At 40.6% G+C, this 23,386-nt stretch overlaps 1 protein-coding gene across 2 annotated transcripts in view; it reads right to left on the minus strand.

Moving 5' to 3' along the window:
* SPTLC2 (serine palmitoyltransferase long chain base subunit 2) overlaps nt 1-23,386 on the minus strand; it is a 101,027-nt gene that overhangs the window by 9,494 nt on the left and 68,147 nt on the right. The gene's annotated exons all lie outside the window — the stretch shown is intronic.

Genomic DNA, 23,386 nt, shown 5'->3' on the forward strand with positions numbered 1-23,386 from the left:
TTTTTTTCCATTTCACCATAAAATATTTTACACAGTAAACCGTACGGAATATAAATGTAAAATGTCTCATTTTGTATTCTGTCATTCTACCTGTTAACAGCAGAGGTTATAATAATGTAAAAAACGTTTAATGGAGCGTTAGCATCCTCAAAGAATTTCAGCCATACCCCCTCACTGAGCACTCCACAAATCCCTTGACAGTAGGCAGGATATTTATGATTATCTTCATATTATAGGTGGGGAGACTCTCACCAAGGTAGTGACATGCCTACAGTTGCACAACAGTGTGTGGCACATTACAAGTAGCAAGTGGCAGAGCTGCAACTAGAATTTACATCTTCTAACTTTAAGATTCATTCTAATTAACTGTGCTGCAAATAAATTTTACACATAAGACCAGAGATGAAGCCTTTAGACCCCCAAATTTTCATCTTCTAAGCTTCATTTTGTTGTTTCCTTACAATTCTTTTTTTCTTTTTCTTTCTTTTTTTTTTGAGACGGTGTCTCACTCTGTCGCCCAGGCTGGAGTGCAACGGCACGATCTTGGCTCACTGCAATCTCTGCTTCCCGGGTTCAAGCGATTCTCCTGTCTCAGCTTCCTGATAGCTGGGGTTACGGGTGCACATCACCACGCCCAGCTAATTTTTGTATTTTTAGTAGAGACAGGGTTTCGCCATGTTGGCCAGGCTGGCCTCGAACACCTAACCTCAAGTGATCTACCCACCCACCTTGGCTTCCCAAAGTGCTGGGATTACAGACATGAGCCACCGCGCCTGGCCTGTTTCCTTAAAATTCTTACCAGACAACAGTAACATATCTGTAATAGTATAAAATCGTATCTTTAATCCTATTTTGCTCATCTTCCCTAAAACACAAATAGATAAAACACACGTGTCTGTCTGCAATTGCGAACTGACTAAATATTTGGGCAGGTTTTGACATTATGGTAAGTCAATCTTTGAAAAGATATCCAAACAATTGTTCTGTTATACAGAGCAAAGCAATAAATTTAAAAGATCCGCTTGTAAAGGGCTAAGAACTGTTTTAGAATCTTCTCAACCATAAATACTCATGAATAGAAAAGGCTGCAGTAATTTTCATATATAGATTATAAAATCAGCAAGTTCATATTTTTAAAAGTCCAAGCATGATACATGACATAAGTTCTTATGACAAATTAACCAGACATACAGATAGCTAACAATGTCCTTAGAATTAGAATACTAACATATCCATCATTCACAGGAAGCTACTCTATATAAGTTGGCCACAAATAAGTCAAAATTAATACTCTTTATGTAGATAATTTCAAGTCGATTACAGAAAAACACTCAAGCTTAGATTAGCCTAGTGTGAGCACTGAAGAGCATCATTTATGTCATCGCTTAAGTTACAAAGAAGAAAGCAGACATTAAAGTGTGTTATATTTAAGTATGTTGGGAACTGATGAGCCAAGTCCCCTAATTTCCCCCTAGAAGTATCGATACATGCTTAATTTACATTTAGAAGATGAGACTTCTTCTGGCCATGGAGTACTAGAGGCTGGATTTATCTTCCTGCTGTAAACAATAGGAAACTGGACAAAGTACATAAACAATGACTTTTAGACATTGAACCACGGGGAATGCCAGACTGTGCTGCCTGAAGGCAGGTTACAGGCTGCTGCACAGGGAAGGAGGGCCCAGTCTTGCCAGCTGAGGACATCTGAGATTGGAGTGGAGAGTGGTCAGTTGAGATCAGAGCTGGGGAGGCTGCGGGGGCTAGAATTTGTTGGGCAGTGTACAGGAGCAGGGAGGTGGGGTGCGATGAGAGAGCTTTAGAGATCTGCTGAAGGGTCCCTTTGAACTTTGGGAAGGATACTGATTTCTATACGCATGAAAAGAAACTAGCAGAGGCTGGGGAAAAGATCCATCAGAAAGCAATAGGCCAAACAATTCCTGCACTCACATGGAGCTGGGAATAGTTTGTATTTTTGTCCACCAAAATATAAAGATCTTATAATATGTGGGTTATCTAACAGAGTCCTCAGAAGGGGACTCTACTCCTATCACCTTAGTAGTGGAGATAAATGAACCCTAGACTAAAAATTGGTCTGAACCCACCCTAACCTTAAAAGCAAGCTTTGAAAGGATCCTACTGATTCCAAGAACAAAGTCCAACATTACCTAAAGGAAAACAACAAGATATAGAAACTAGCAACGTAAAATTAATGTCCAACATATAATTTTAAAATTCCAGGCATTCAAAGAAACAGGAAAATATGACGTACAACCAGGGGAAAAGTCAGTCAATAAAAACCGACCAAAAATAACGGAGTATTAGCAGATATGGATGTTAAAGGCCATTATAAATATGATCTATATGTTCAAAAAGGTAGAAGAAACATGAGGAGAGAAAGGAAATATATGAAAAGGAACAAATGATTGCTAAGGCAACAATGCTGATGAATCTCAAAATATAATGTTCACTGAAATAAGCCAGACATGAGACTGCACACTGTATGAATTCGTTTGTATGAAACTCTAAAAAGACATACTGTAATGACAGAAAACAGATTCATGGTTGCCAGAAAGTATGGGAAGGGGGCTGATAGCAAAGGGGCAGAAGGGAACTTCCAGGAGGGACCATGAAAATATTCTAACCTTGATTGTGGCATGGGATTACAGGTGTGAGCCACCATGCTGCCCAGCCACCACCTTTTAAAAAAAATCACAAACCTTTTAGCTATCTAATCACAAATTAACTAGCCTCTGTTAAAAAAAAAAAAAAAGTTTTTTCAAACTAAAAATGGAACTACCATACAATCCAGCAATCCCACTACTGCTGTTTATCCAAATAAAAGGAAATCAGTGTATCAAAGGGATGTGTGCACAGCTATGTGTACTGCAGCACTATTCACAAGAGCCAAATACGGAATCATTCTAAGTATCAGCGGATGAATGGATAAAGAAAATGTGGCAGATGCACACAACGGAATACTATCCAGCCATGAAAAGAATGAAATGCTGTCATTTGCACAACATGGATGGGACTGAAGGTCATGATGTTAAGTGAAATGAGCCAGGCACGGAAAGACACATAGCGCATGTTCTGACTCATGTGGGAGCTAAAAAAGTTGATCTCATGGAGGTAGAGAGTAGAACAGTGGTTACCAGAGGCTGGGAAGGGTAGGGAAAGGGGGATTGAAGAGAGGTTGGTTAATGGGTACAAACATATAGTTAGATAGGAGGAATAAATTATAGCGTTTGATAGCACAGGATGACTACAGTTAACAATAGTTTACCGTGTATTTCAAAATAGCTAGAAGAGCTGAAATGTTCTAAACACACAGAAATGATAAATGTTTGCGGTGACGCATATCCAAAATACTCTGATTTGATCAGAGTATTTGATACCGTATGCATGTATCAAAATATCATATGTACCCCATAAATATTATTATGTATCAATTTTTAAAAAAGGAAAGCCAGGCACAGTGGTGTGATTCTGGCTACTTGGGGGGCTGAGGCAGGAGGATCTCTTGAGTCAGGAGTTTGGGGCTGTAGTGAGCTATGACTGCACCTGTAAACAGCCACTGCACTCCAGCCTGGGTAACATAGTGTGAGACTCTGTCACTTACGAAAAATGAGCCAGGCACGGTGGCTCACGCCTGTAATCCCAGCACTTTGGGAGGCCGAGACAGGCGGATCACCTGAGGTTGGGAGTTTGAGACTAGCCTGACCAAATGGAGAAATCCCATCTCTACCAAAAATACAAAATTAGCCAGGTGTGGTGGTGCATACCTGTAATCCCAGCTACTCGGGAGGCTGAGGCAGGAGAATTGCTTGAACCTGGGAGGTAGAGGTTGCCGTGAGCGAGATTGCGCCATTGCACTCTGCCCTGGGCAATACGAGTGAAACTCCGTCTCGAAAAAAAAAAAAAGAAAAATTAAAAAAATTTAAAAAGGAGGGCTGGGCATGGTGGCTCACGCCTGTAATCCCAGCACTTTGGGAGGCTGAAGCGGGCGGATCACAAGGTCAGGAGATCGAGACCATCCTGGCTAACACGGTGAAACCCCGTCTCTACTAAAAATGCAAAAACAAAATTAGCCGGGCGTGGTGGTGGGCGCCTGTAGTCCCAGCTACCTGGGAGGCTGAGGCGAGAGAATGGCATGAACCCAGGAGGCGGAGCTTGCAGTGAGCCGAGATTATGCCATTGCACTCCAGCCTGGGTGACAGAGTGAGACTCCATCTCAAATAAATAAATAAATATATAAAAATAAAGTGGCCTGTTATCCTTTAAAATTGCTAGGCTGAACCATCAAACTGCCAACATGCTACCATTTTTGACCTTAAAGCAGGCAATTTCTTATGGTTTAACTTATTAATTTCAAAGAGAATAACAGGAAAATAAAAGCAGTAAAATAAATCTAGACAAATCAGTAAGCCCTGGCATTTATACATGTTAGAAAATAGTTATCCTTTGCTCTTAAAAGTGAAACTGAATCTTAACAGACAACATAGTTACCCACTTTGACTTGAATATCATATAAAATAGCAGTTAATATTTATGCAAGAAGACCAATTGCTATTTAACGCCAATGTAGTAGCTCAGTCCCAAGGATTTTTCACTGCAGAGTTTCAGCAAGTATCTGGTCTAATACAGACTTGAAACAAAGAAGAAAGTTTAGCACTGTTTAAAAAAATACTGCTCTTAAGAAGTTTTTATCTTTGGCTCCGAAAGAACACAGATGGAAATATAAAGAGGTCAGAATTCTTTCCTACTTTTCAAACATAAATCTTTACTTTTAAGGGTGATAAAAAGCATAAAAGCAATTTGGAGGAGAAAAATCTGTACTGACTCTTGAATTTTACAAATAAACTTAACTGTGTGGCTGTCCTTTTGGACTTCTTCAATATGGTTTGTTAGAATAAAACTATTTTTAGGAACTCTACTGTAAAAAAATCTACAGCTTGGCATGGAAGAGACAGAGAAAAGTGAATATGTAGTTAATTTCTTGGAAAATGTAGATAACTTTAATAGGTCATTTTTAGTCTTCAACCTCTTTACAATAAATCTTATTCTCAGGAAGGAAGGAATAGATATAAAAGATCAATATGCTGTAAAAGCATCATTAGATTATTTAGTTCTTTTTTTTTTTTTTTGAGACAGAGTCTCACTCTGTTGCCCAGGCTGGAGTGCAGTGGCGTGCTCCTGGCTCACTGCAAGCTCCGCCTCCTGGGTTCACGCCATTCTCCTGCCTCAGACTCCCAAGTAGCTGGGACTGCAGCAACCCGCCACAACACCCGGCTAATTTTTTGTATTTTTAGTAGAGATGGGGTTTCACCATGTTAGGCAGGATGATGTCGATCTCCTGACCTCATGATCCACCTGCCTCGGCCTCCCAAAGTGCTAGGATTACAGGCGTGAGCCACCGCGCCTGGCCTCTTTTTTTTTTTTTTAATTGAGATGGAGTGTCACTCTGTTGCCCAGGCTGGAGTGCAGTGGTGCGATCTCAGCTCACTGCAATCTCTGCCTCTCAGGCTCAAGTGATTCTCCTGCCTCAGCTTCCTGAGTAGCTGGGATTACAGGCACGTGCCACCATGCCTGGCTAATTTTTTGTATTTTTAGTAGAGACAGGGCTTCACTTTGTTGGCCAGGCTGGTCTAAAACTCCTGACCTCAAGTGATCCATCGCACCAGGCCTAGATTTAGTTCTCTTAAGGATCTAGAAGGCCTTGAAAAGGAAGGAGGGTAGAGGTTGAAGGAGCGCCACAAGTATCTACCTACTGATAACCACTAGATATTGATAACCTTCAATCACGTTTACAAAACAGAATTAGATTTAGGGAACTATATTAATCACTGCCAAACAGATTTAAGGTGTACCAACTGCTTTTCAGTTATTTTTAAAAGGAATATTTTATCAAGTCTTAATCCACATTTCTCAAGATTCTCAGCCATGCATGTAATCTTAAGGTTAGAAGGAACTACTATATTATTACTGAAATAAACTCCATAAGCCCTCCTAGATAGGTGTGACTTAGAACAGACAGTGTTCTATAAATTTTCTGAACGCTCAAGACTGCTTTTTTTTTGTTTTTTGAAAGCCAGGAAAAGATCCATGTAATAAAGTAAGGAATATAAAGGCAGCAGACATTTTTGTCTTAAACTAGTACTATTTAGCATTATACTTCAAAGAATAGAGCATGCACTCAGCTGCTTCAGTAGTAATATGATTTCCAGTTTAGCTGATGAGCTTTTATACAACTTATACCATAACCAACAAAAACATGTTTGAGGCTGCAGCTTCAAAAATAACATTTCTGTTGTTAACTGAAATCTTTCAAAATAAAGGACACAAATATTAAGGATGTTCAGCCAGAGTTGATCTCCTAACTCATATTATACTTCATTACACAGCTCCTAATCTTCTTAGATTTCCTGAATATGCTGATATATAATCTGTCTTCCTGGGGAAAATAAAATAAAATTACTCCTACTCCTCCAACTTATACTTTCCAATTAATTACAGTGCACTGAAAGAATTTGAAATTGAAGAACTTCCCCACCCCTTTTTTCCTCTTCTTTTTTTTTTGAGATGGAGTTTCACTCTTGTTGCCCAGGCAGGAGTGCAATGGCGCGATCTCGGCTCATTGCAACCTCCGCCTCCCGGGTTCAGGCGATTCTCCTGACTCAACCTCCCGAGTAGCTGGGATTACAGGCATGTGCCACCATGCCTGGCTAATTTCGTATTTTTAGTAGAGACGGGGTTTCTCCATGTTGGTCAGGCTGGTCTTGAACTCCCAACCTCAGGTGATCTGCTGGCCTTGGCCTCCCAGAGTGCTGGGATTACAGGCGTGAGCCACTGCACCCGGCCTGGAATGCTTTATACTGCAATCTGGGTGGTGATTAGATGAGTATATTTATGAAAACTGTATGTCTAAGATCTGTACACTTCATTGTATGAATGTCAATACTTCAATAAGAATAAAAATAAAATTTAAAATACTTGGAAAATCACCCAAAGTTAAACAAAAATGGAATTGAGGTTAAATTTCTCATCTCTCTATTGATGATTTTAAATACAGCCAACTACTATTTAATAATACCCCTTTTACTTAAAAACAACAACAACAACAAAACAGAGCCATCTAAATATTACAGGTGTGGGCTCAGGAACTCTCCTCTTAACCTTCGGTTTTAAGACAAATCTGGAAAAATACTGAAATTTTTGGTGCTGCGTATTCCGGGAATTTGTATTGTAAGATGGGGTAAGTGTTAGGAAAACAGCACTTCAAACTTAAATGTCCTGAGGCAAGAAATGAAAGCTGGCCTTCCCTTCTTTCCCTTTCTCTCTTTAAATGCTCACATGAATGAATACACAGAATAGAAAATCCTGGTAATAAAAATATTCGTTTTTTATCTGTGCATTTGCTTTAATTCTCATGAAGACATTTTCCCTAGATATTTTACTATTAGGTTTTTCTTCTGCATACCCTGCCAAGATGGGGAGGCTGATGGACGGCTGGCACAAAAAATTAGTAACTTAATATAAAAATCTGATTCTGGGCTGGGCGCGGTGGCTCACACCTGTAAACCCAGCACTTTGGGAGGCCGAGGCAGGTGGATCACGAGGTCAGGAGATGGAGACCATCCTGGCTAACACAGTGAAAGCCCATCTCTGCTAAAAATACAAAAAATTAGCTGGGTGTGGTGGCAGGCGCCTGTAGTCCCAGCTACTCGGGAGGCTGAGGCAGGAGAATGGTGTGAACCCGGGAGGCGGAGCTTGCAGTGAGCTGAGATAGTGCCACTGCACTCCAGCCTGGGCAACAGAGCGAGACTCTGTCTCAAAAAATAAAAATAAAAATAAATAAATGAATAAAATAAGAAATCTGATTCTGACTGCCTTTTTTGGAGGGCTATGGGACAATACAATTGAAATTATGAGGATACAATGGAGTACAAAATTATTCAGCAAAGAAAAAGTTAAAATGACACCACCATAGTAGCAAAGCATGAACAAATGCTTCATGTTAACAGAAAAGGTCAGTTTCAGATTAAAAAATTTAAATGTCAGCTGGGCACAGTGGCTCACGCCTGTAATCCCAGCACTTTGGGAGGCCAAGGTGGGCAGATCACCTGCGGTTCGGAGTTTGAGACCAGCCTGACCAACATGGTGAAACCCTGTCTCTACTCAAAAAATACAAAAATTAGCTGGGCGTGGTGGTGCACGCCTGGAGTTCCAGCTACCTGGGAGGCTGAGTCAGAAGAATTGCTTGAACCCAGGAGGCAGAGGTTGCAGTGAGCCAAGATTGTGCCATTGCACTCTAGCATGGGTGACAAGAGCAAAACTCCGTTGCAAAAAAAAAAAAAAAAAAAAAGTAACTGTCTCTGGGTGAGTATAATAGCAATGTATAACAAAGTCCTCCTAAAACAGTTTTTGTAGAAATAATATGCTCTCTAGGATGACTGGAATCTGAAATTCTGAAAAGCAAATATGGTAATATTGACAAAGTAATAATGTCTCAGGACCTAACACCTTTACCAAATTAGAATGTTTTGACTTCATTTTAAAAGGGGCGAAGCTGAGCAGGGAGTGTACACGCAAGCAGACAGTTTCGGGAAGGCTGGACTTGTACCAGGGCTTACGATGTTCCAGAGCTAAATAAACCTTAGGTAAACAGACCCTTCTTTACGTGTGCAAGCACGTCCTTTAACAGTAAGAACTGCTGGGATTCCTGACTCCATTTATTCAGGAAATTTCCAAAAGTAATTTTTACTTCTTTCAAGAAAGGGGAAGTAGGTTGGGCAAATGAACGTTTAGATTTGATAGCAAAAGTAACAAAAAATATTCCTAAGTCTCTGGGGTTTGCTGGTGCCAACTGAATTTTGAATTCCCGTTATAACCTCTACTTCTTTCTTTTAGAATAAATATGGGCTGGGCGCAGTGGCTCATGCCTGTCATCCCAGCACTTTTGGGAGGCCGAGGCGGGAGGATCCCTTGAGCTCAGGAGTTCAACACCAGCCTGGGCAACATGGCAAAACCCCGTCTTTACAAAAAATACAAAAATTACCAGGTGTGGTGACGCACGCCTGTGGTCCCAACTACTTGGGAGGCTGAGGTGGGAGGACTGCTTGAGCCTGGGTGGTAGAGGTTGCAGTGAGCTGAGAGCATGCTGCCGCACTACAGCCTGGACAACAGAGTGAGACCCTGTCTCTTTCTCTCTCTCTCTCTCTCTCTCACACACACACATACACACAAATGCATATCTATAAAAAGTCTCAAAGGGAACATGTAAATTTGTTCCACTTCATATTATTTACTCCATATAAATAGTAGGTTTCATCAAATTCAATATTACCAATTTTTAAAAAGTGCTGATTTTGAGAAACATGACAAATTCATATTGATAAATTCACCAAATAAGTGTTAAAAGAAACTGTATACATACAGTGGTTGTGGATATGTTTCAGGATTTCTGAAAGAAACTTAAACACTAAAGAAGTCAAATTAGGAGGCTACTAACATTTCTGAAGCCTCAGGGCAGTCTAACTTTATGATATAAAAAAATTTTAACACAGAAATCTGGTATATAAAATTAAATAATAAACATTTCACATATTTCAGTATATATACACACACACACACACACACACACACACACACATATGCTAAACATAGAAGAGATAGAAATTGATTTCACCAAAAGCAAAAATCTCACCAGAAGACTACACAAAAAGGGGAGAACATATTGTGCACTAGGGAAGCAGATGTCGTTAAAAAAACATATGCTGAGCACTCACGATGCACCAGATATTGCTCTAGACCCTGGACATTCTGCAGCAAATGAAACAGACAAAACTCCTGCCTTTATGCAGCTTATATTCCAGTGTGGGAGATGGACAACAAACAAAATTAATACTCACTAAAGAAGTGTTTCAGGAAAGACCTGATGCAGCCAAGTGCTATTTCTTTGTTTTTTTTTTTTTTTTTTGAGATGGAGTTTCGCTCTTGTTGCCCAGGCTGGAGTGCAATGGTGCCATCTTGGCTCACTGCAACCCTCCGCCTCCCGGGTTCAAGAGATTCTCCTGCCTCAGCCTCCCGAGTAGCTGGGATTACAGGCATGCGCCACCACACCTGGCTAATCTTGTATTTTCAGTAGAGACAGGGTTTCTCCATGTTGGTCAGGCTGGTCTCGAACTCCCAATCTTAGGTGATCTGCCCGCCTCGGCCTTCCAAAGTGCTAGGATTACAGCTGTGAGCCACCACACCCAGCCCCAAGTGCTATTTCTATAAACCTCCAAGACCCAGAGCAAAAAGCACACCCAGCATATGCAAGAAATACGGAACAGCGAGTGAGGGGAAGAGTGGGATAGAGGAGGTCAACAGACGGATAGATCCCAAGGGCCCACAGGTCTTCACTGACTTTAGGCGGGATGAGAAGGCCCTTGGGGAGGGTTCTTAAACAGAAGATAGACATGATCTCCCATCAGGATCACACTGAGAGCTATCTATATTTAGAATAGATGCAAAGAGGGAAGCAGAGACACCACAGAAGGGAAGATGGTGGCTTGGATGAACACAGTAGTAAGTGGTAGAAAGTGGACTGAGGATACATTTAGAAGGCAGACAGAAGTGTTACAAACAAGGTATGAAACAAATATTTAATGAATGAATGAATCCTGCATATGAGGAATGAGACCAACATGGACCAGACTCTTAGAAAAGGGGTCATGGACTCATAAAATTTTACTGGAACTCTCTGTACGGATATCTGCAATTCCTGATGTTCAGCATTGCTTATTTAATTTTTCCAAAGCATTTTTGCTTGACTGATTCCTCTACTATTATGACTGGCTGGCTATTAAAACCAGGTGAAAGTGGACAGAAATCTAAGTCAAGTAAATAACAATGAGATATGGAGAAGTAGACAGGTTCAAAGATATTAAGGAAGCATGATCCATAGGCACCGGTGACTAAATACAGGGGATAAAGGAGAGAAACGATGATAGGTATTTCTTGTTTGGACAACTTCATGAATAGTGATGCCATTACCTGAGATACGAAACACAAAAGAAAAAGTTGGTTTGAGGGGAAACCAGCAAAAAGGCTAAAAACTGTGGAGACACAACTCAATTTTGGTGGAGCAAGTATTTCTAGAGCCTAGATTTTGAAATGCAGTAGGTCAAGACTACTGCTTCCAAACTTGAACTAGAATATTAACAATTATTTTCTGAGATGATGAAAAGGTTCTATAAATGGATAGTGATGATGTCTGCACAGCACTGGATGTATGTAATGCCACTGAATTGTACCTAAAAATGGTTAATTTTGTTATATATACTTACCACAATAAAAAAGTTTTAAAGTTATTTATTATAGGTGACACTGTTTGCTCACTGTAGGTCAGGTATTTTTTGTTTTTTTTTTTTTCTCTTTATTTTTGACCAATGGATTCACGTCACCAGGTGATTTTTTAAACAGCTTTATTGAGATATATATCACGTGCCATAAAATTCACCCATTTAAAGCACACAGTTAAATGTTTTTTAGTATAGAGTTCTGCACCTCTTATGACAATAAATGTTAGAATATTTTCATCACTCAAAAAGAAACCAGTATCCATTAGCAATCCCCCTTTTCATCCTAGTCCTTCCAGCCTATAGGCCGGGTTTAAGGAAAACTTTTGTGGGAGGTGGGTCAAGTAATATAATTTATTCCAAAGCCACACTTTTCTATGTAAACAAAAGACAAGTGATAACTTTTAAAAAGAAGAAAAAAAAACCTCTCTTAGAGCTCTATTTCTTTTTCTACCATTAGATCAGTGGTAAAGATAAAATACTACTAGTAAAAACTCCTATGGACAATTTTCTGCAGTTTAGGTGAAAATCATGCAAATCAGTAAATACAAGCAATTTGTAAATTTTAATTTTGTTTTTGTTATTTTCTACCAATGTCTATGTATTCCCCCCCACCCTTTTTTTTTTGAGACGAAGTCTCACTCTGTTGCCCAGACTGGAGTGCAATGGTGCAATCTTGGCTCACTGCAACCTCCGCCTCCCAGGTTCAAGCGATTCTCCTGCCTCAGCCTCCTGAATAGCTGGGACTACAGGCGCCTGCCACCACACCCAGCTAATTTTTGGAATTTTAGTAGAGATGGGGTTTCACCATCTTGGCAAGGCTGATGAACTCCTGACCTCGTGATCCACCCGCCTCTGCCTCACAAAGTGCTAGGAATACAGACGTGAGCCACTGCACCTGGCCTATGTACTTCTTATCTTTAAAAACCCCAAAGAAACCAAAGAGCACTATGAAAGATAAAGGGCAGAAGTAAAAAAAAAAAAAAAAAAAAAAAAAAGTTATGGAAAGATTCCCTATGGCACATTTTAAGACATGTCTCTACTTTGTAATTCATTAATTTGCTCTTGTTTATAAGTTCCTGTTACTGTACTTATGCCGTTTATGTGTGGTCTAGTGTTGCCAGAACAAACTGCAAACTCTGAGGACAAATACTGTTATATTTTTTTCCCTAGTAACTCCCCCAAGAACACTGAGCAGATAAGCCAAGTTGAAATACGCTGGGAAAATGAAAACACGTTATATATTCAAACTAATTTAAATTACAAAGCAAAATGACCTACATAGTCAATTACATTAAGGCAAATAATCATTTAATACATTAATAAATATCTAGTACACAAAAAGCATTCTGGAACTGGATCCATGAGTTCAAACTGGCTCCAACACTAGTAACTATGTGTCCTTAGGTAAGCAACTTAACCTCTTTGTTTCCTTAACCTCTCAGCTTCCTCCTTTTGTAAAAGAGGGAAAATAATGTCTAACATTTAATACTTGTTCTGAGAATTTAATGAAAAGCAGTTAGAACAGTGCTAACTACATGGTAAGCAGATAATAAACGGCCACTGTTATTTCACTTGTTCATGTATTCTTCTCTTAAAATCGTGCTGTTCCTGTCTTCCATACATGTTCTGACCCTTCGGCTTAGCCTTAACTTTGAAAAATGAAATCAACAACTATCTTACTTCCCTTGTTGTTTCTAGTTCTCCATTTTCTATTTCCTGTGCACACTCTTATTAATTTTAACACATAACAGAAGGACACAGCTGACTTTACTAACATATAATCACTTCATTCTCTAATGCTCTGATTTACAGTTTATACACAAGCTTCATATATTTTACCCTCTACGATGCTATGAACTTTCCAAAGCTTTTGAGGTTTTCCTTTATTCTCCAATTTAGAGTACCTCTACCATCACATCACCCAGTAATTATCATCCGGGTGAGGCAAATTACCTTTGCAAATCTGAGTGTTCAAGATGGCAAGCAGACACCCACCTTTTCTGAAAACTATCACTCATGCATACCCCATCATAACGGGGATGGGACCCTGTCTCTACCTGAGCTAATTTTATTCTCACATCTAATAATCTAGAATAGGCATAGAGATATGCTTGCATGGAGGACATTTTAAACTTGAAATAATAAGACAGTCATTTTGGATGTCATACATCAAAGCAGTAATGCAGGTCTCAGAAAGAAAGAGAGAACTAATAATTTCACCATCTTCCTGAATTTCACTTATTATTAGCTTTAATTTGGTTCTATATAAACTTTTTTTTTGAGACAGAGTCTTGCTCTGTTGCCCAGGCTGGAGTGCAGTGGCTTGATCTTGGCTCAATGCTACCTCTGCCTCCCAGGTTCAAACTATTCTCGTGCCTCAGCCTCCCAAGTAGTTGGGATTACAGGCATGCATCACCACATCTGGCTAATTTTTGTATTTTTAGTAGAGATGGGGTTTCGCCATGTTGCTCAGGCTGGTCTCAAACTCCTGACCTCAGGTGATCCACCTGCCTCAGCCTCCCAAAGTGCTGGGATTGCAGGCATGAGCCACCATCCCCAGTGTGTGGTATATAAACTTCTGACGTCAGACTATCTACGTTTGTATCCTGGCTTGAGCATCTAGTAGCTGTATGGCTACAGCCAAGTCACTTAACCTCTGAGTTTGTTAAACTCATCTGCAAAATGGGAATGGCAATGGGGATGATGATGATGATGATAACTACCTACTAGATAAGGTTGTTTTAAGAAAATGGGATACTCTATTAAAGCACTTAATGAAATGCTTAAACACATGGTCTTTAAAAACTTATTTTATATTTACATATGTAAGATCATTTATATTATTATTATTATTTTCTATTTTTGTTATTTTACCTATAACAAGACCCATAATATTTTAAGGCCTATTCTTCTATCATCAAATTGGGAAAAACAGAAACAAATGGGCATATATCCTTTTTATCTTCTAGGGAGATATTAAAGACCTTGAGGAAAAAGAGAAAAGGCAAGCCAACAGGAGACAGGTTTTTTCTAACTCTAAGGCCCACACAGATACCAAAAAGAGAAAAAATTAATAAAAAAATTAGAAGGATCTAAGTGGTATTAAGAAATAATTGTAATCTAACACTAAGAAACTGTTGTTTATTCTGAGAATTCAAAAAAATGAAAATTTTACCTTAAGAGGCTTTTTTTTTTTTTTTTTGGAGATGGGGTCTCGTTGTGTCGCCCAGCCTGGAGTACAGTGGTGTGATCTCGGCTCATTGCAACCTCTGGCTCCTGGGCTCAAGTGATCCTCCTGCCACAGCCTCTCAAGTAGCTGGGATTACAGGTGCCTGCCACCAAGTCTGGCTAATTTTTATATTTTTAATAGAGATCGGGTTTTGTCATGTTGGCCAGGCTGGTCTCAAACTCCTAACCTCAAGTGATCTGCCAGTCTTGGCCTTCCAAAGTGCTGGGATTACAGGCGTGAGCCACTGTGCCCAGCCCCTTAAAGAGGCTTTTGAAGCTATATGTTATTTTTTTGTAGCTGGCACGTGGTTAAGTAGTCAAAAACAGATTGCTGACTGAATAAACTTCTTATTGTGGCTTGAACTAATAAAAAAACACAATCAAGCCAGGCAAGGTGGCTCACGCCTATAATCCCAGCACTTTGGGAGGCCGAGGCAGGCAGATCACCTGAGGTCGGGAGTTCTAGACCAGCCTGACCAACATGAAGAAATGCCGTCTCTACTAAAAATGCAAAATTAGCCGGGTGTGGTGACACATGCCTGTAATCCCAGCTACTCGGGAGGCTGAGGCAGGAGAATCGCTTGAACCTGGGAGGCAGAGGTTGCAGTGAGCAGAGGTCGTGCCATCGCACTCCAGCCTGCTAGCCTGGGCAACAAGAGCGAAACTCTGTCTCAAAAAAAAAAAAAAAGTAATAAGAAGGTCCTCTGGATATGTTTTGAAGATCAGATAGCAATAAAGGAATAATATGCCTTAAAAGGCCTGAAACATACAAAAAAAATGTAATGGACAGACTCCCAAAGTGCTGGGATTACAGGCGTGAGCACATTTTATTATTTTAAAGGTAGATCCCTCTCATTGCTAACATTTAATTCTGGCATAAGTCCATATATACCAGTTCCACTGAGGGGAAATGAGCGATATAACGCATGTTTAGTTGCAGAAGTAGTTCAGAATTACAAATATGCCATATATAATCTGTTCACAGAACCAAAAATACGTGTAACATGTAAAACCTAAGAATAAGGCAAAGTGTAACTGTACTCAGAAGGTATGTTTGCAAAACATTTTATTTATTTATTTATTTATTTATTTATTTTGAGTCAGGGACTCACTCTGTCACCCAGGCTGGAGTGGTGTGATCTCAGCTCACTGCAATCTCCACCTGCCAGGCTCAAGTGATCCTCCTGTCTCAGCACCTCAAGTAGCTGGGACTATAGGCATGAGCCACCATGCCTGGCTAATTTTTGTATTTTTTTGTAGAGACAGGGTTTCACCATGTTGCCCAAGCTAGTCTTGAACTCCTGGGCTCAAGTGATCCACCCGTCTTGGCCTCCCAAAATGGTAGGATTACAGGTTTGAGCCACCAGGCCCGGCCTACAAAATTTAAATATAAATAACAAACTAATTCTTACCAAAAGCAGCACATTCATCTATCAAGAGTAACCTCTTCCTAGCAATGCCTTATGATGGCCTACTTTCATTTAAATTACTATTTTGAACTTAGAAATGCAAGGACTCTGTGCACACAGACTGGATGATCTGGATATACACCCATTTAGAAGGAGGGGGGTCCATGTGGAAATGTGTTCTAACAGTAAGTCATCAAATTTTCTTTTTTAAAAAAGAAGCAGTCTTTCCTTCGCTCATCTTTTAAAATGATCAATGGTCACTTTCTTTGAACAGCTCTAAAGTGGGGGGAGAAGGCAGCAGATAACACTTTAAACTCTTGTCACAACACTTTCCAGATCAGTAAATTATATACTTATCACAAGTATCTAGATGGGATGCATCATGAATATATCTAAGAATATCTAGGCCAGGTGCAGTGGCTCAAGACTGTAATCCCAGTGCTTTGGGAGGCCAAGGCGGGTGGATCACCTGAGGTCAGGAGTTCGACACCAGCCTGGCCAACATGGAGAAACCCTGTCTCTACTAAAAATACAAACAGTAGCCAGGCATAGTGGCACGCGCCTGTAGTCGCAGCTACTCAGGAGGCTGAGGCATGAGAATGGTTTGAACCTGGGAAGCGGAGGTTGCAGTGAGCCAAGATTGCGCCACTGCACTCCAGCCTGGGCAACAGAGTGAGACAGACTCTGTGTCCAAAAAAAAACACAAAAAACAAACAAGAAAAACCCACAAAGAATATCTTAAAGTACCAAGTGAAAAGTGAAGAAGGAAGTAGGGTGAGAGGGAGAGTAGAGCATGTAAAGAAAAAAAAAGTCAGTGAAGATATTTTTAAAAACCAGAGTATACTGGTATTTGAATTTATTTCTTTTGTGTTTTTTTCACATTATCTCACAGAAAGATAAAGAATCTTTTCTAAAACTCAAAATGAAAATAAAAGAAATATTAGCTAACAGACAAGACAGATTGATCTTAACAACATGTTTCCCATAAGTCCTAACTAAATGGCACTGGAAAATCTTCCTGTTAAGAAAAGGAAAATAAATGGACCTTCAATAAGCTCTTTACAAGCAAAGGCATTTTCGTGCCCCAGAGAACAGTCTTGTAAAAGGGAGATTTATAAGGGACTTCCAGGAAGCAAGAGTTCAGTAATTTTCTAACACTGAAGCAAAATAATGGGAACTAGGTTTACCATCTCCAAGACACAACCCCTATTTTGCTAGACTGGCGACAAATATCAAAATGCTCAGCCGGGGCCACTGTCAAGCTAAAGAACATCAAAGCAGACAGATCTGCGTCTTCATATCCTAGGGATGCTGTTCTAAAGCAGCCCCTTGGTTTCCTATCTCCCTGTAAGAACTAGAACTGCTTTTGCTAACATCAAGTACTGCAGAGTAAATTCCTCTTAAAAGCACGGTTTATCACCCCCACCCTCTTGTGGCTTAATCCTTTAATTCATTTCAATGCCAAAAACTAGGATTTCCTGAGGACTGCCACAGGACGTACGACAAGCAGCAGGAGCAAGCTTAAAGTTGCTGATTCAATATAATCAGAAGTTTAAAAGAATGGTTGCTAATGCACAGCCAGAAACAGAGGGCCCTCCACAAAAGGCAGAAAAGAGGCCAAGTGCCTGTGAAAAATCAAGGAACTGAGTTTTAACGGGTGCCAACCCACAGGCAGGACAGAAAGTCTTTTGTTTGTTTGTTTTTGAGACCAAGTCTCACTCTGTTGCCTGAGCTGGAGTGCAGTGGCACGATCTCAGCTCACTGCAACCTCCACCTCCCGGGTTCCAGTGATTTTCCTGCCTTAGCCGCCTGAGTAGCTGGGACTACAGGCGTGCACCACCACACCCGGCTAATTTTTGTATTTTTAGTAGAGACAGGGTTTCACTACTATGTTGGCCAGGCTGGTCTCCAATTCTTGATCTCGAGTGATCCGCCCATCTTGGCCTCAGAAAGTCTTAATGGACCATTCTACTGTCCTCTGTTGGGGCTGGAACATATCACAGGCTACTCTGAGACAAAGAGATACGGAACGTGAACACTGTAGTAATGTATCTACCCACAGATGAAGACAGCTAGCAAATAAAGGTAATCTCTGGTAAAGGCTTGGCTTGGATTTAAGTTAACAGTTTTAGAGGTAGAAGGCAATACAATAAGACAATCAGAGTTTTACAAAACGATTAATACTAAACATTTTAACAACTTTATAGTGGGCAAGGCCATTTGTAGGTTATGTACTAAGTAATTTGAGGATTAATAGGTTATAAAAATACAAGCAGCTCCCCCAAAAAAAGTAAAACAAAAATAATTAATTCCAACTAGCCTTAGGAACCATGACCACAGATCTCTGAATGCTTAGTTCTGTTTTCCTCCTGCACCTAACTGGTTTCTAACTTCTCCACCTATGCCACTGATTCAATCAGCCAGAATCATCAGCTGTTCGGAAGGGAGTGTCAGCATCCCAGGCATTTACAGTTCCAGAAACAACCAAAAATGGCAACTTAGCTCTGCCAGCAAATGCCTGTCTTACAAGCCAAACATCTCCCTCATTTGTATCTTGACTTCCAGTTTCTTTTCCTTTTTCAATTACCATCAATCAGTAGAGCTGCTTTGGTTCTGAGGTAAACAAGTTAAAAGAAAAAAAAGAGGATTGTCAAAAAGACAATCCTCTTTTTTATTTTCTAGAGATAGGGTTTCCCTCTCTCATCCAAGCTGGAATGCAGTGGTGTGATCATAGCTGGGTTTGTGCAATTCCCCCGCCTTGGCCTCCCAAGTAGCTAGGATTACAGACGTGCACCACCACACCTGGCTAATTTTTAGAATTTTTTGTAGAGACAGAGGCTCATACTATGTCACCCAGACTGGTCTCAAACTCCTGACCTCAAGTGATCCTCCAGCTTCAGCCTCCCAAAATGTTACGATTACATCCCAAAATGTCAGGATTACCATATACAGCCTAAGGTTTTCTTTTCAATGCATATTCTAGGGCCTCATCCACCAAGACTCAGTAGGGTGGGTGGAACAAACTAGATCTTCATTTTTAACAAGCAGCAGTGGTTCCGAAATGGGGCCTTACATGAGAAGCATCTGGGGTGCTTTTAAATAACACCATGCCATGGCAGGGAGGCCTCGCCTCGAGATACTCAATGCGTGTACAGAAGGTCTCTAACACTGGCACTATTTTTTTTAAGCTTTCCTATGTGTAAGCAAGGTATGAACCACTGTACTAAAAGTACCTCTGATGCAGGTGGTCCATGGACAAAGTCTGAGAACGGGGGCTTAAAGAGTTCATGTTAATGAGGTCATTCTGAACCTCTGACAAAGACTCTCTCCTTTGACCAAACTTGAGTCAGGCTCCTCTTGGGAGTCCTTTCTGATAAAGTCCTGACGTTGCGCCTCCTTCTCCATTCTTGCAGAATCCAGTTTGAGCAATAATCCTGCTAAGTCAGATTAGAGAAAATCCCCTACATGACTACCCCTGGTATCTTATCACCCTGGCCTACCTTCAACAAGAATGCTGAAGGCAAGCATCCCCCTTACCCCTGATGTTTCCTCTTAGTATTTTTCTATCTACTCACTCCCACCCTGTTCCTTGGCTGTAAATCCTCATCTGTCCTTATTGGAGTCAGACTGCAGCCCACCCTCTCTCCCCCACTGGAAGACCCCATTGCAGTCATCCCTATGCTTATTACCATGGCCCCCTTGAAGGAAGTCTGCCTTATCATGTTTCACAAGTGACAGGAATAATTTTTTCTTTAACACCTCACTACTCACTGCCAAAGTAGATAGCAGGGAGGTAGATACAAATAAAATATTTAGATAATTAGAAAAACTATAGGTGACAATTAAAAATCAATTCCTTTTTGGAAAGCTTTCAAATCCGGCGAGCTCTTAGAAGGGTATCGGGCACTTTTTTTTTTTGAGATGGGAGTTTCACTCTTGTCTCCCAGGCTGCAGTGCAATGGCGTGATCTCGGCTCCCTGCAATCTCCACCTCCCAGGTTCAAGCCATTCTCCTGCATCAGCCTCCCAAGTAGCTGGGATTGCAGGCATGCGCCACCATGCCTGGCTAAATTTTTTTGTATTTCAGTAGAGACAGGGTTTCGCCATGTTGGTCAGGCTGGTCTCAAACTCCTGACCTCAGGTGACCCACCCGCCTCAGCTTCCCAAATTGCTGGGATTACAGGCGTGAGCCATCGTGCCCGGCCGGGTATCAGGTTCTTACTTTGAGCAGATTCCATCTATCAGGTCACTGGTTTATGCATATTAAGTATCTGCTATAAAGTTGGGGAACAGCTAGGATCAAGTCTATTTGATGAAAGATAAAGCCCTCAGACATAATTCTGGGGGGAGAAAAGCAATTCCAATTATGTGAAGGTTTAGAAAGTTAGAATTATTCTTCAACAAACAATAGACACTGGGCATCCTAACTGCTAGCTTCAAACTAACTCTGAAACAAGGCACAAAAGGAGAGAATGCTCTTGTTGCAAGAAACTTTTAATAGCATTTGGATTTGGAAGAAAAAGATAGCAGTGGAATAAAAAATAGACACACCATGTTGCAAAAGCTCTTGAGTATTCAGAATCCATTTCTGAAGCAGAAAGGTGGGGAAACGGCTACTGATCCACGGAGAGAAAACAGGGAGGCAAATGCCCAAAAGAGCTTTCATTTGTTGGGTTGATTACTCACAATTAAACTTTGGAAAATTAGCAGAAAATTAGAAACAGATTATAAAATAGTCTGTTTGAATAAAATGCTGTCATCACGCAACCTCAGAAGTAGAAGCAGATGGAGTTAGAAAAGCTACATTCTAGTTGGAGACAAGATATTGAGAAAACTTGTCCCATACGTGAGCTCAAATTTCTCCACCTGTAAGGTGGTCATATTGCTTGCTGACTTCAGAAGGCTTAAGCCATTGGTTAAAAGGCCTTTTGTGCTCAATAATCAAGAAGCTGCTTTAAAAAAGGAAAATCTTTTTCTTTGATTGCTGATAATTTACTAGAGTGACAGTATCCACAGAAAAATTTCATTTATATAGAAAGTTATTATATAAGAAATCTAAAATATGAGTTTGCTTCAAAAACTTAGCTGGTTTAAGGAAGTTTAAGGTTTTAGGGGAGTGGGAGTGAGTGAAGGAGGAGGTTGTAGAAGAGAATGGAGGAGGAAATTGAGAAAAGACAAGCTGAACAAAGGAAGAATTTATCTGTGCCTCTGAGACTAGTTCTTCCTGGGAATCTTACCCCTACCACTGGACTGTTTTGTCAAAGGCAAAGATCACCTATTGTTCAACTCTGCATCTCCCACACAGCATATCTACCACTATGTAGAGAGTAGTTGCTTGTTGCTTGATAAGTGTTTAACAAATGGTAAAACACTTTTTTTTTTGGAGATGGAGTTTCGCTCTTGTTGCCCAGGTTGGAGTGCAATGGCGCGATCTCAGCTCACCGCAACCTCCTGGGTTCAAGCAATTCTCCTGCCTCAGCCTCCCAAGTAGCTGAGATTACAGGCATGCGCCACCACGCCCAGCTAATTTTCGTATTTTTATTAGAGACAGGGCTTCTCCATGTTGGTCAGGCTAGTCTTGAATTCCCGACCTCAGGTGATCCGCCTGCCTTGGCCTCCCAAAGTGCTGGGATTACAGGCATGCGCCACCACACCCAGCTAATTTTCATATTTTTATTAGAGACACAGTTTCTCCATGTTGGTCAGACTGGTCTTGAATTCCCGACCTCAGGTGATCTGCCTGCCTCGGCCTCCCAAAGTGCTGGGATTACAGGTGTGAGCCATCACACCCGGCTGAAACAAGTATTTTTTTTTTTTTTCAAACAACAGCATTCCAGGCAGAAAGTCACAAAACAGGAGGAAGCAAGTCTGATTCCCAGCATCAGATAAACTGCTAAACTGTACTGTGGGTAAGAACAAAACTGTGCTTACCAGAAAACTTAATTTTTATTTCGATGAATTTCTAATAGTGAAATAAATTACTTTAAAGCACAACAAAGAAGAAAGTCAACACCCAAACGTTCTTGGGCTCAGGAAGTATGGTGCTTGACGGGAGGGTTAAAAGCTGTCAGCCCTGAAGACGGGCAGGAAAGTCTCTCTTTATGACCCACTCCCAGCAAGGCTGCGTTTTTCCAACACTTCTAACCCTTCTGCATGGGAATCTTGGAATGTTTTTTTGTTTTGTTTTGTTTTAAAGAGACAAGGTCTCGCTATGTTGCCCAGGCTGGAGTGCAGTGGCTATTCACAGGCGTAATCCCACTACTGATCAGCAGGGGAAGTTTTAACCTGTTCATTTCCAACCTGGGCCAATTCACCCCTCCTTAGGCAACCTGGTGGTCCCCTACTTCTGGGAGGTCATCATACTGATGGCTGAACTTGGTGCAGACACGTCTCTGGCACAGTGTGCTACAGCCCAGGACTCTTGGGCTCAAGCGATCCTCGTGCCTCAGCCTCCTGAGTAGCTGAGACTCCAGGCATGTGCCACCGCATTGTCCTGGAATGTCTTTTTTTTTTTTTTTTTTTTTTTTAAAGTGTCTCAGTTCTCTTAGTTTTTGACAGTTCCCCGGTATTCTCAAGGTGATCATTTAACACCTCATTAACAAGTCTATTACTGGAATTAATTCAAATGAGCCAAACCTAGTTTTAATTAAACCTCAATCTGCTCAGGGTAGTCTTTTTTCTCCTACATCAGTAGCTGCCTGCAAGGACCCAGTTCCTTTCAAAACAAAGAAGTACAAAACTCTATAAAGCGTTCTGACATTATTTAAAAATGTATCTATGAAAATGTACCTATCTAGTTAATTTGGTTCCATAATTTGGTCATTCTGGCTTAACAATCAACTATTCAAGCAATGTTACAATAAAGTACTTGAAGAACCCACTGATTTTCTGGTATTGCCAATCATGCGTGCATTCATTCAGTCATTCAATAAATTTACTGAAAGGATCCTAGATGTCACACACTAAGCTGGGTGCTATGCATGTTACTATTAACTACACCTTTGGACAGAAATAAAATACATCAAAGCACAGCTCTGGAAAATGGAAAAGCAAAATTTCAGTTGATTTGGTCAAACACTTTGCCTTGATTCGTATGTAGATACTATAGCTAAATTTCCATTAGTGGACATGGATTAGTGATGTGTAAAGTAAAAGTTAGAATTTCAAATGTCTAGTGGAATTTAACAGAATTTCCTAGGCCTCATTTTTTCTACTCCCTGGCCTGTGCTCAGTATTCCCACTCCAGGTACAGGCATCCTGGCAGCACAATTCCCATTCATTATTATCTCACCTGAGATCCTAGTGAAGTTGCCTTTCAAGATCTGTCAACCTAGTCATATGTCCTGTTCTTCCTTGGGAAAAGGATTGAAACTGGAGGGGAAATGAGGAAAAAGTTGGGAGGAAG

Source organism: Pan troglodytes, chromosome 15 (genome assembly GCF_028858775.2).
Source record: "Pan troglodytes isolate AG18354 chromosome 15, NHGRI_mPanTro3-v2.0_pri, whole genome shotgun sequence".
In the NCBI taxonomy this organism is placed as follows: Eukaryota; Metazoa; Chordata; class Mammalia; order Primates; family Hominidae; genus Pan; species Pan troglodytes.